The following is a 12,637-nucleotide window of genomic DNA, read 5'->3' as shown; positions in this document are numbered from 1 at the left end:
GCATAAAGCTTAGTAAGTTGCATGCATATAAATATAACAACAACTTTACTATTCATCATCATGTTCATAATACAAAAGTAGGCATAAGCACAACTTACTCATCACTATCCAATACAATTCATATAGCATATATTGAGCTCACATCTCATACATTTCAAATAGGTACTTGTACCACTCACAACATCGTTATACTCTTCTCGTTTAACTTAAAATGCCACTTTCACCGTTGAACCATTTGGAATGCTATCAGATATTCACTAAGCCTCAAACATAGGGTATAATGCCGTTGCCATGTCCCAGACATGGTCCTACACTTGCTCATCTATCAAGTCGATGCTATGTCCCAGACATGGTCTTACACTGAATATCGAAATCGAGGCCGATGCCATGTCCCAGACATCGTCTTACACTAGCTCTCACATATTTGTGCCGATGCCATGTCCCAGACATGGTGTTACACTGACACCTCTATAGGTGCCCATGCCATGTCCCGAACATGGTCTTACACTAACACATCTCATAGCCGATGCATGTCCCAAACATGTCTTACACTAGCTCTTGTCTCAATACCGATGCCATGTCCCAGACATGGTCTTACACTAGCACACAAATGACCCAAATGTCATGGCATGAATATCTTATTTGTTCCTAAGGATCACCTGGGAGTTCTATTATCTCAATTATCATCATGTATTTTCATTTCCACAAACAAGAAATTTATACTATATCAATTCAAACCCATATAATAACAATGTATTTGTATTATTTACATACAACTTACCTCGGTAATCAAAATATGACGACTATTTTGGCTTAGTCCGCTAGCTTTGCTTTTCCCAATCTAGGCCTGGATTTTGTAATTCTTGATCTAAAATGATAAAAATTCATTCATTTCATCAGCATATTAATCTAGACACTCTAAAATTCATAATTAGGCAAAATGACCTTTTTGCCTCTAGACTTTCACAAAATTACCATTTTACCATTGGGTCTGAAAATTAATTTTTATCACATTTTCTCATTAATCAAGCCTAGCCGAATAATTTTTATAGAAGCAGCCCAAAATTCTCATTATTTCACACATTTATCAACTATTTTACAACTTCTTAATGGTCCTTACTTAGGGTTTCCATGAAAACTACTTCACAAAAGTTGTTTATTTCACAACCATGATTCATTTTTATCCCTACAACTTCAGAAAACAAGATGAACACTCTCCTGGTAAAACCCTAAGCTTTCAACCATTTTACAAAATACTCATCTCATTTGAAAACTCATGCAACAAGGGTTCTAAAAATAAAAAAATCATCAAGAAAGACCATCAAAATCACTTACTTGAGAAGGTTACAAGTTGCTGAAATTTTCAAGCTTTGAAACCCCAACAATGGCTGAATTTTTAGTGGAGAAGAAATGGTGAAAAGGGATGATATCATCTTTCTTTTATTTTACCTCTATTTTAGTCAAATAAGCTACCAAAACCCACCTAATTTAACTTTTTGACCATTCTTGTCCCCATGGCTGGCCAAGCACTCTTTTTAGGGTCTATTTTCCCTTTAAATACCCCCCAATTTTGGTTCTCTAGCTATTTGACACCCTAACTATCAAAATAGGACTTTTGCACTTTATGCGATTTAGTCTTTTTTCGCGATTAAACTCCCAAACGCTTAAATTAATTCACCAAATTTTTCATGCACCTTTATAATCATGTCATCACACATAAAATAATATTAAAATATTTTCTACAGCTTAAAAATAGTGGTTCTATAACCACTGTTCTGACTATCCCCAAAATCAATCTGTTACAAATTTTATCGTTTAAATGGTCAGTTTGAGAAAAAGGACTAAACCACGTAAAGTGCAAACATAGTGTTCTATTAGCTAAAGGTGTCTAATAGCTATTGAACCTTAAATTTGAAGTCCTTATGGTAAATATACCATTGGTTGTTTAAGTGGACATTTATGAACATTATAAATGAATTTATAAATGTTAAAACTTAAGGTTAAATTAGTAATTAAGTTAATATGTTTAATAAAACAAAAAGAAATTAAGTATCATCTTCTTTAATATGAGAAACCACCAAAATTAGGGATTGAAAACACCATTTCAAACCTTGGAAATTTTGGCTATGGTATATTGAGCATGTAAGTCCATTTTTAGTTCTGTTTTTAATGATTTTTATGTTTTTGTGATCGTTGCATCTAGTACTAGCTAGCCCAGGGACTAATTTGTAAAATTGTTAAAGATTTTGAATGTTTCCATTGATGAATATATGAATATTTTGATTTTTAATGATAGATTAGGAATATTTGGTGCTAGTTAAACAAGTTTTGTTAAGATATTTTTGGTGAAAATGTAAAATAGGTATTAAATTGAGAAAAGTGTAAAGTTAGTGGTTAAAATGTGAAATAAATGAAAATTATGGGCTACTAGGGGCATTATGGTAATTTGATTAGCATGGTTTAGTCTTGACTTTCATGAATTTGTGATTTTGTGAGATAAGGACTAAATTGTAAAAAATGTGAAAGTTTAGGGAAAATGTGTAAAATAGCCCTAATGTGTGTTTTGGATTGAATTGAATAAATAGAAGAATAAATAAGTTGATTTCGATTACTTATAGATTAAGAAAAGAGGAATCCGGACTTAGATCAGGGAAAAAGCAAAGGAATTGAATAGTCGGTTCATTTCATCATATTTGTACACGAGGTAAGTTCGTACAATTAAACTTAAATGTGTGTCTATTTATTTGATGAATGAAATTGAGATAGTATTTATTCTAATAGATAAATGTGGAAATATTAAATTCAATGTACGATTTGAGTAAGATAAGTTGCCAAATAAGACCATAGTTGGGCTATGGCAATCGGATAATAAGACCATAACCGGGTTATGGCATGTGAATGTAAGACCACGGCAAAGCCTTGACATTGTATGTGTAAGACCATAGTTGGACTATGGCATCGAAAAAATTGAAGTATTTGTACTGTAACCATTTATAAGCTCGAAGTGATTTGGTAAAAAGTTGGCGATAAATAGATATGTATCAGTATAGGTATGTACAGAAAACTATTCAAGTAACAAGTTAGAAGAATTTGAGGACTTAGAAGTTACGATATGGTTAAACTTTGTGATAGCTCATTGATTGATGCTTTAAATGTTAATTATGTTATCCATTTTGAAATGCTAATGAATGTCGAAATTATTTCATATTTACATACGAACTTACTAAGCTTTATAGCTTACTTTGTTTATTTGCTTCTATGTTTTATAGTATTTCAAAGCTGGCTCAGATCCGGGGATTGTCAGGGACTTCATCGCACTATCAAACATCTATTTTGGTACTTTTGAAGTTATGTAAGTATGGTATATGGCATGTATAGGCTTGAGTCATCTTGGGTATGTTTGATGATCATATATTTAGGCCATTTAGTTGGCTTGTGATGATGAATTTGTTAATATATAAAGATGTATAAATGGCCTTGTTTTGAGTTAGGTAATTGACCTATATTGAGTAAATGAGGTTGAATTGAATATGCATGTTTGGAATGGTTTAACTAAATGAATTATATATGTGAATTATGTATAGTAAAGCAAGTTGAGTTGATAGGTATTTGAATAGGTAAATGGCATTGAATTGAGTATTAAATTGGTTGAAATGGATATAGTATGATTGTGTATTGGTTGATGACTTTTGGCTACATATTTGTGACTGAAAATGGTACCAATTGATCTTGTTTAGGTATGTGCAAAATGGGTGCAAAATGGCTTAGTAAATGACCTATTTTTGTCCACAAGGGCAGAGACACGGGCGTGTGTCTCAGCCGTGTGTGACACACGATTATGGTCCACGGTCGTGGGTCCCCCAGTGTTGATTTTGAAAACAAGTCAGTATGCTCCACACAGCCTTACACACGGGTGTGTGACTTGCCCGTGTGGCATAAGTCAGTATACCCTGCAAGTTTGATACGACCTAGTACACGGCCTAGCACACGGGCGTGTATGGCCATTTTTAAGGCAAATAGGCTCGCCACACGAGCGTGTGTGTTGGCCGTGTGTCCCAAGTCAGAGAGTTGTAGGGGGTAGGACACGGGCTAGGACACGACCATGTGCTCCCATTTTGAATGTCCACATGGCATGTGATAGGGGCATGTCTGCTGGCTGTGTGAGACAAACGGCCTGGCCACACGGGCGTGTGTCCCCTGTTTTGGAGAAAAAATTTCAAAGTTTCGTGAAAGTTTCTGGAGTTATCAGTTTAGTCACAAACCACTCCCAAAGCATGTTTAGGGCCTTATAGGCTTGTATAAGGGACAATTTGATTGAGATTGAATGATGAATACTTGAATTGAGAAAATGTATGTTAAATGGATGTTTAATTGTTTTGTGAGTCTGATAATGCTCCATAACCCTATTCCGGTGTTGCATACGGGTGAGGGTGTTACACATTACACACACATAGAGTATGAAGGAACTCACCAGAAAGTGCAGCAAGCTCAAACAATAGGACTCCTGCCCTTATCACAAAAACCTTCAAGAGTATCTTAACCAGATTCTAAAACAATGAAGGAGTTGGTTGAATACAACAAACCCAAATCTTCAAACCACCGTCTGGTCTAAGGTTTTTGAAAGAAAAAGTGCAGAAAAAGTTTGAGAAGAAAATATGGATACAAGGAAAAACATAAAACTTGCTCAAATAGACAATATTAACCTTATACAACTATCTATAAAAGCTAGGTTTCATGGATAAGTATGATTATTCCACTAAATCCCCTCGATTCCTATGACTAAGTAATTTCTCTTTCATCATAAATATGAGACTTATCTGCTATAGTAACTTACATTCTTAGTCACAGTTAATACTTCACCCACTCAGAACTTGCTCTAAACACCATACTTCAATAAACAATATTCGAGCACTAGGACTTCTAGAAACAAAAAACTATATAGACTTTTTCAGCACCTTTTGAGCTCTAATTCATGCAATTTCGTAGTAAATTTTGTGAAAATTCACACTTTATTTATAAAATAATTAATTTGCACTTAAATTATTAACATATTGAATTTTAATTATTTTTATAATAAATTGTCAAAAATTTGGTTTATTTTTGACAATTTTGCACAAAAGGTGAAAATTGGCTCGGTAGACACCTTGAAAGGCTTGAACCGTTGAAGAATTTTTGCATCAAGTGAACCAAGGGAAAGATTAAATATTTTTCCAGCCAAGGTCATTCCAAATGATGATCATTTTGTATACTTTATATTTAATTTTTATCCAAGTTAAATTGGATTAAAAATTAATATAAAGCCTAAAGGAGAAAGTGGCCTAGTGAGCTAAGCATTGACGACTGATCCAATAAGAAAATTTTCAGCCCAAAACCAACAAACTAATTGCAAAATAGCCCTCAAGTTTCCTTAAAATCCTATTCAAACCCTCCACTTTTTATGCCTTTGAAGATTTGCCCCAAGCTAAATTTAGCAAAGTTTGAAACATTCAAATGTTGCTCCATGTTGGCCAGCCAAAGGAAGTGTGTGGCTGCTAATTATTTTCTAGTTTTAGCAGCCACTCCCACCTATAAATACCCCCTTCACCTATTAACTCAAAACACCTTCGTTCCCATACATCTCTCTCTTTCACTCACTTTCTCTCCTTTGTTTTTCCCTTTTTCTTGTCTATTTCCCTTATTGATTTCTTCTTGAAAAAAAGTCATCTTCTAGCATCATTCAATTATTTGTAGAGACTTCGGTTCAATAGAACAAGCAGAGAAGAAGATGAGCACACTAGTCTGGCTTCAGAGAAATACTAGATCTGCTACCTAGTTCCCTTCTCTTTAATTTTCTTGTTTATGTTGTGATCATGAATATGAATAATTGTTTTGTTGTTGTTCCTATTCTAATTAAAATGGCTTAAATTAATTCGTGTTATATTGATCACATTTTGTCCAGTTGAATATTTAAAATCATGTTTGTGTTGTTATAGGCATTGGTAAGTTGTTTAATTAAATAAAATCAGGGTTATGTTATACTTGGATTATAAAATGTAAGGTAACAAATGAATTAATTATTAAACGTATTGAAATTATAATTAATTGACACAGTATTTAATTGGTGCATGTTTAATCTTTTAAGGTAGCTAAAGGTTAAATTAGTGACGATATAAAATGGTACATTAGCCTTGCATAACTTGTAAGATTATTGTGATTAAACTATTTCAATTTAGAAATATATTGTTTCCCCACTTAATCTTGTATGTGCTTCTGAAGATTGATTAATTGTTTGAATTGACATTGAAAAAATGTTCAAGAGATTAGTTAATTTAATAAGTATGTATTTACAGTAGTTAACAAATTACCAAGTTACTGACAAAATATTCGTAACAATATGAATATGGGTTTAGCAATTCTAAGTTAAGGAATGTAATCGATCTAGCACAATTATGTCATATTGACTAAAACTCATCTTTTTGAAATCATGCTTTAGAATTTTTACTTTTTATTTTTATTACTTAGTTAATTTTTAGTTTTCACATCACTTCTTCAAAACAAAATATTTTTCCCATAACCAAAGTGTTTGATTAACATATCATAAATATTTTTCTTTCACAGTCCTTGTGGATACGATAACTATAACACCCCCAACCCGTATCTATCGCTGGAACAGGGTTACAAAGTGTTACTGGGAACTTTCAAAATATTTTTAGATAATTCATGTAAATTACTATTCATTTACTAAAATTTATTCATAACGTCCCTTAATTGGACCCTCGAGGCCCAATACGAACATTAGAATCGAGTCAGGACTTAATCGAGAACTCTAAGAATTTTTCATGACATTTTAAAAATTTTCCAAGTTATAGGGCTCGCACGCCCGTGTGGTCTAAGGGGCACACCCGTGTGACCCTGGGACACTCCTGTGCTACAAGCCGTGTTCGACCCCGTGTAACTTTCTGACTTGTGCACATAGCCATGCCACACGCCCATGTGCTAGGCTGTGTGGTTAATTAATTCAATTCAAAATTAGGTGCAGCTTTCACACGGCTAAGACACACGTCCATGTTCTAAGTCATGTAGCAAACACGACTGAGAAACATGCCCGTGCCTCCATCCGTATCCTCAATTCTGAGCATTTTGCTACTTAAAATTTAGGTCCAGGGGACATTTAATATCCCGAATTAGGGCCTAGTCAAAACAATGGTTTTGAGACCACAAATTCGAGATAGAAATAATCATTTTATGGATGTTACGAGATCCATGATATATATGCATGCCTGTGTGAAAATATCAATGAGAGATTTTATCGATAAAGTGTCCAATTGAGTTATTAAGACTAAATTGCAATAAGTGAAAAACATGTGTTCTAGTTGATTTAAGGGCTTAATTGCGATGAGATTTGAAATTTGAAGTCCTTATTTGGCAATTAGACCATTATATGTCATTATGGACAACAATGGACATAGGAGGGATAAAATATCAAAGTTATAATGGAAGGGTATTATGGTCCATTCGTTAATAAAAGAATTAAAAGGAAAAAATAGTCAAAATTTGTGTCCATCTTTATCCTCCTTGGCCGAATTTCACAAGAAGCCATAGCTAGGGTTTCTTTCATCTTTCAAGCTAAAAGTAAGTGCATTCTAGCCCCATTTTTAATGTTCTTTATATTTTTGAAATCCTCGTGGCTTAATTTAGCCATTTCTACCTTTAATTTGAGCTAGGTTTCATGTTCAAAAACATACCCATGAATGACATGCTTGTACTTTAATGTCTAATGGAAGAATATGGAGGTTTCAGGTGTGATAAACAACTTTTACTTAGTGGCTTTTGGTGAAATTGATAAAAAGGACCTAATTGTTAAAGTTGTAGAAACTGTGTAAATGTGTGAATAAATGAAAAATGTTGGTTGGTGTAAAAGGTAAAATGATTCAGCTAGGCTTGAATAATGAGAAAAATGAGTACTTTTCATTTTACGAGCCTAGGGGCAATTTTGTAATTTTGTAAAATTTCAGGGGCAAAATTGTAATTTTGCCATATTGTGATTTTTGGACTGAAATGAATAATGCATTTATTAAATAAGTGTGACAGCCCAAAATTGACCCTAGTCGGGAAGTGGTTTCAGGACCGCTAAACCGAGTCACCGAAATGTTTGAATGTGATATTTATTGTCTAGAATATGTAATTATGAATGTGTGAAAATTTCAAGCTTCGATTTAGTCGATTGCATGTGAATTTAGTCAATAGGACTTATGTGCGACATTTTTGAAATGTGATAGGTCGAAGCATAAGGACCCATTAGTGCATGAAATAAAAAGGGGGGACTTGCATGTCAAATTCCACCCTAATTAGTAGTGGCCTGCCATGACAAGCATGGTAGACCAAGTGTGATGGGCAAGACATGTCATAGACATGTTGTGTTGGTGCATCATGGGTGGAAAAAAATAAAATAAGGAGTATGGGCATAAAATAAGGAAAGGGAATATGATGAAAACAAAAAAAAAGTGTATGGTTGTTTCCCCCCCCCATTGCCGTGAGTTAAAGAAAAGAAAAGAGAAAATTTTGTTCATCCTTTTTCATCTTCATTTGGCCGAAAATTCTAAGGAAGGAGGAAGGAGTTCTTGCTTCATGTTTGGTTTGGAAGAGGATTAGGAGGAGGTTTGGCCATACTTGTATCTAGATCAAGGTATGTTTGAGGTTGTGCCATGAGATTCATGCCTGTTTTTAGTTGCTAGCTTGAGTTCTAATTATCCCATGGTTCAAATCTTTGCTATGTCATGGGGATGATATTCGGCCTAGGTAGATTTTGTGTTAATGCCATTGCATGCTAAATATGAAGCTTGTTAATGATGCATGTGATGGTGGATTGATGATTCTTGAATCTTGAATCTTCTTTTTAGCATTTTTGAGTGAGCACATATGTGCATTGGTTGCTAGATGGAGAAGAATCGGCTAGCAAGTTGTGTGCTAAGGCCGAATATAATTTTTGTATATTAATGAGTAATGCATGTGTTAAATTGATGGAAAGGGAGAGGATGCTTTACTAGTGTATATATGTGTGTATTAGCCAAGTTTTGAACTTGAAACAAAAGGGTGTTTAGTCAATACAAGGGACCATACTTGTAGAATGTATTAAGTGTTGAAATCGGCCCCAACATAGACATGCATATTCGGCCATAGGAAGGAGATTGGTGTTGCATGTATTCGGTTAGAGGCAAGCATATTGATGCTTTTGTCTTGGCTTAGAAAATTCGGCCAAGGGGGAAAAATTAGCTAAAATGTTGAGTTTGATTCATGATTCCGTACATATGTGACTTTAATGTCTAATGTATAAATATGGGCTAAGTGCCTTGTGTTCCTCTTTTTGATGCTCAAATGATTAAATCAATTTATTTGTTTAATTAAGCGCAAGAGCAAAGGGGAACTAAATCCGATAAAGGGAAGGAAAAAGTGGTCGAATAGCTATCGGAATCGTTCGACAACACCCGAGGTAAGTTCTTGAGTAAAAGAGCTTAAATTATGATTTGATTAGATCATGTTTTAAGCAAATTAAAATCATGCTCTTTGTGTGGCTATTGAGCCGAAATTGCAAGAATGATAAATGTCTTGTGTTTGAGTTTTGCTAACGAAAACGAAATACGAATGTGCCATGATTTATTGTTAAATGTGCATGGTTATTTGAATGATGTCCGGGCTAAGTCCCGAAGGCTTTGTGCTAAGTGACCATATCCGGACTAAGATCCGAAGGCATTTGTGCGAGATACTAATTTCGGGCTAAGCCCGAAGACATTTGCGTGAGTTACTAAATCCGGGTTAAGTCCCGAAGGCAATTGTGCGAGTTACTATAACCGGGCTATGTCCCGAAGGCATTTGAATGAGTAGCTATATCCGGTTAAATTCCGAAGGTACGTGATTTGGGAATGAATGATCTTGCTGTAAAAATTTCAGTAAATACTCTAGAAACATCCCAACATTGAGGTATGTTTCGTATGTGCTTGAATTTAGTTGAGCCCTTACAAATAAGTATTCGCTCAGTTGATAAACGAGCTACCGGCCTTTGGCTAAGTTGATCCTTTGTGTATGTACATAAGGGTTGGTAATGTGAAGCAAGTATGATATCGAAAATTTGTGCATATGAAATTATCCGTTTAGCTATATGAATGCTATACTTTTGCTGTGCTGGAATTCCTTGCTCAAAACTTACTAAGCATAAATTGCTTACTCCGTTTCTTTGATCCTCTGTTTTATAGATTTTGGTTCTCCAGCTATCGGACTCGGGATTTTGAAGTCGAAGTCACCCACACTATCAAAGCCCCTCCCTTTTGGTACAATTTTGGTTGAACTTCGAAATGGCATGTATAGGACTACCCGTTTGTTGTGGGTCATGGACCCTTTGGACTTGTATAATTTTGGATAGCCATGCGAAAATGGCTTATATATGTTTGAGTATAATGTTATAATCATTTGGTAGGGATATGCTTATTGAGAGGTGTGGATATGCTTGACAAGGATTGGCCATGGGAATGGTTAATCACTATCATAAATTGTGCTATTTATGCAAAAAGGGCTAGTTGAATCATGGAAACTATGAAATAGGTAAAGTCTACCTTAAAGGCAGATGCTGACAGCAGCAGTGATGTAGATTTGGAAAATCACTAAAAATAGTAGGAATGGAATTAAATAGTGAATAAATTATGTAAACGAACCTTGATGAATCTATTTTCATAGGAAAGTAACGAAACAATCATACGGACAGTATATTAAGAGAAATTCAGGTTCTTGTGAGACAGGGCCAGAACGGTTTCTGAATTTCCTGTTCCAACTTTGGAAATTCATTACAAATTAACCAGAGATAATTAGGAGTCAAGCCACATATGTATAGATTCCTCTCTGAGTCTAGTTTCTATAGAAACAAACGGCATCAGTATTGAAGCCCTGTACAGGGAGATATCCAAGTCGTAATGCGTAAAGGTCAGTGTAGTCGATCCTTGTAACATGGGAGACTTTGACTAATAAACTGTACTAATTGGCCCAACCAACAATTCTAGAAAAAAATATGTAGATTGGCATATGAGTCTAGTTTCAGGGAAAATTTACGGAACTGGATTCCGAGTTCCTGAACTCAAGATATGATTTTTAAAGCGACTACGCAGATTGGCAGTGTCTGGGAAATTATTTTTTAAAGCTGTTAACACCTCGTGTTCGACTCCGGTGACGGTCTCGGGTTCGGGGTGTTACATTTGATTGGTATCAGAGCTACGGTTTAGTCGATTCTAGGACTACCGTAATGCGTTGGGTCTAGCTTTACATGCCATTTTATGTGATTATTTGATAGTGTGGTGATTTCTGACATTTGCAAATGTGTTTATTTATAGTAATGGATCCCGACCCCGACCGAGCGGTAGCTGATGATCTTGAGAGTGTAGCGCCTGCTCCCGCACAAGGGACAGCGCCGGCGGACTCTCAACCTAATGCTAGTAACCCGAATGATGAAGCTAGACAAGCTTTCTATAGCGTGATGAATGATTGGTTCAACCAATACATTCGAACTAATACGGCTGTTCCACAACCTCCATTCCCGACAAATACCACCCCCGCACCTACAATACCCCCGGAAACTGACCAAATAAGGTCAAATAAGCCCCCAGTTGACAGAATCCGAAAACATGGGGCTACTGAATTTAAAGCTACGGACAACGATGATGCCGAGCAAGCTGAATTTTGGTTGGACAACACTATCCGGGTACTCGATGAGCTATCTTGTACACCCGATGAATGCCTAAAGTGTACTATCTCCTTGCTACGCGATTCTGCCTACTATTGGTGGAGTACTCTGACTTCTGTTGTGCCCCGAGAGCAAGTAACTTGGGAGTTTTTCCAAACTGATTTTCGGAAAAAGTATATCAGTCAGAGATTTGTTGATCAAAACCGGAAGGAATTTCTTGAGCTTAAGCAAGGTTCTATGTCAGTTACTGATTACGAGCGAAAATTTGTTAGACTTAGTAGATACGCTCGGGAATGTGTTTCGTTCGAGGCATCATGTGTAAACGCTTCGAGGATGGGCTGAATGAAGATATAAAAATGTTCGTTGGCGTTCTTGAAATACAAGAGTTCGTAGTACTTGTCGAGCGAGCTTGTAAAGCCGAAGAGCTTAGAAAAGAAAAACAAAAAGTTGATGTGGGAACTGGAGAGTTTCGTAAAAGATCTTCGGGAAAGTCTCTTCAACAGGCATCGAAGAAATTTTGAGATGATGTGGGCTGGTCGAGAGGCACTTCGGGCCTTTTTAGACGAGATCGTGATCGACCCCCTGTGGGTACACGAGGCACTTCGGTCGCCAGTGTTGGGAATGAACGTCGAGACAGAACGAAATGTCGATATTGCGGTAAATGGCATTCGGGGAGTTGTAGATTCCCTGACCGCTCCTGTTACAAGTGCGGATCAGTTGACCACTTCATTAAAGATTGCCCGAGGTTGTCTGAACATAATGTAAATCAGAGTGGGAAACCGGGTGCTACCACTGCTCAAGGTAGACCATCTGGAAATACGGGCAATGCTGGTGGTGGTCAGAGAGGATCTAGAGATGCTACGACCAGATCCGAGGCTCGTGCGCCTGCTAGAGCTTATGCTATACGTGCCCGCGAGGATGTTTCTTCGCCTG

The sequence above is a fragment of the Gossypium hirsutum genome, chromosome A01, assembly GCF_007990345.1.
Source record: "Gossypium hirsutum isolate 1008001.06 chromosome A01, Gossypium_hirsutum_v2.1, whole genome shotgun sequence".
Classification (NCBI taxonomy): Eukaryota; Viridiplantae; Streptophyta; class Magnoliopsida; order Malvales; family Malvaceae; genus Gossypium; species Gossypium hirsutum.
The sequence above is the reverse complement of the archived record's forward strand: the minus strand, read 5'-3'. Positions refer to the sequence as shown.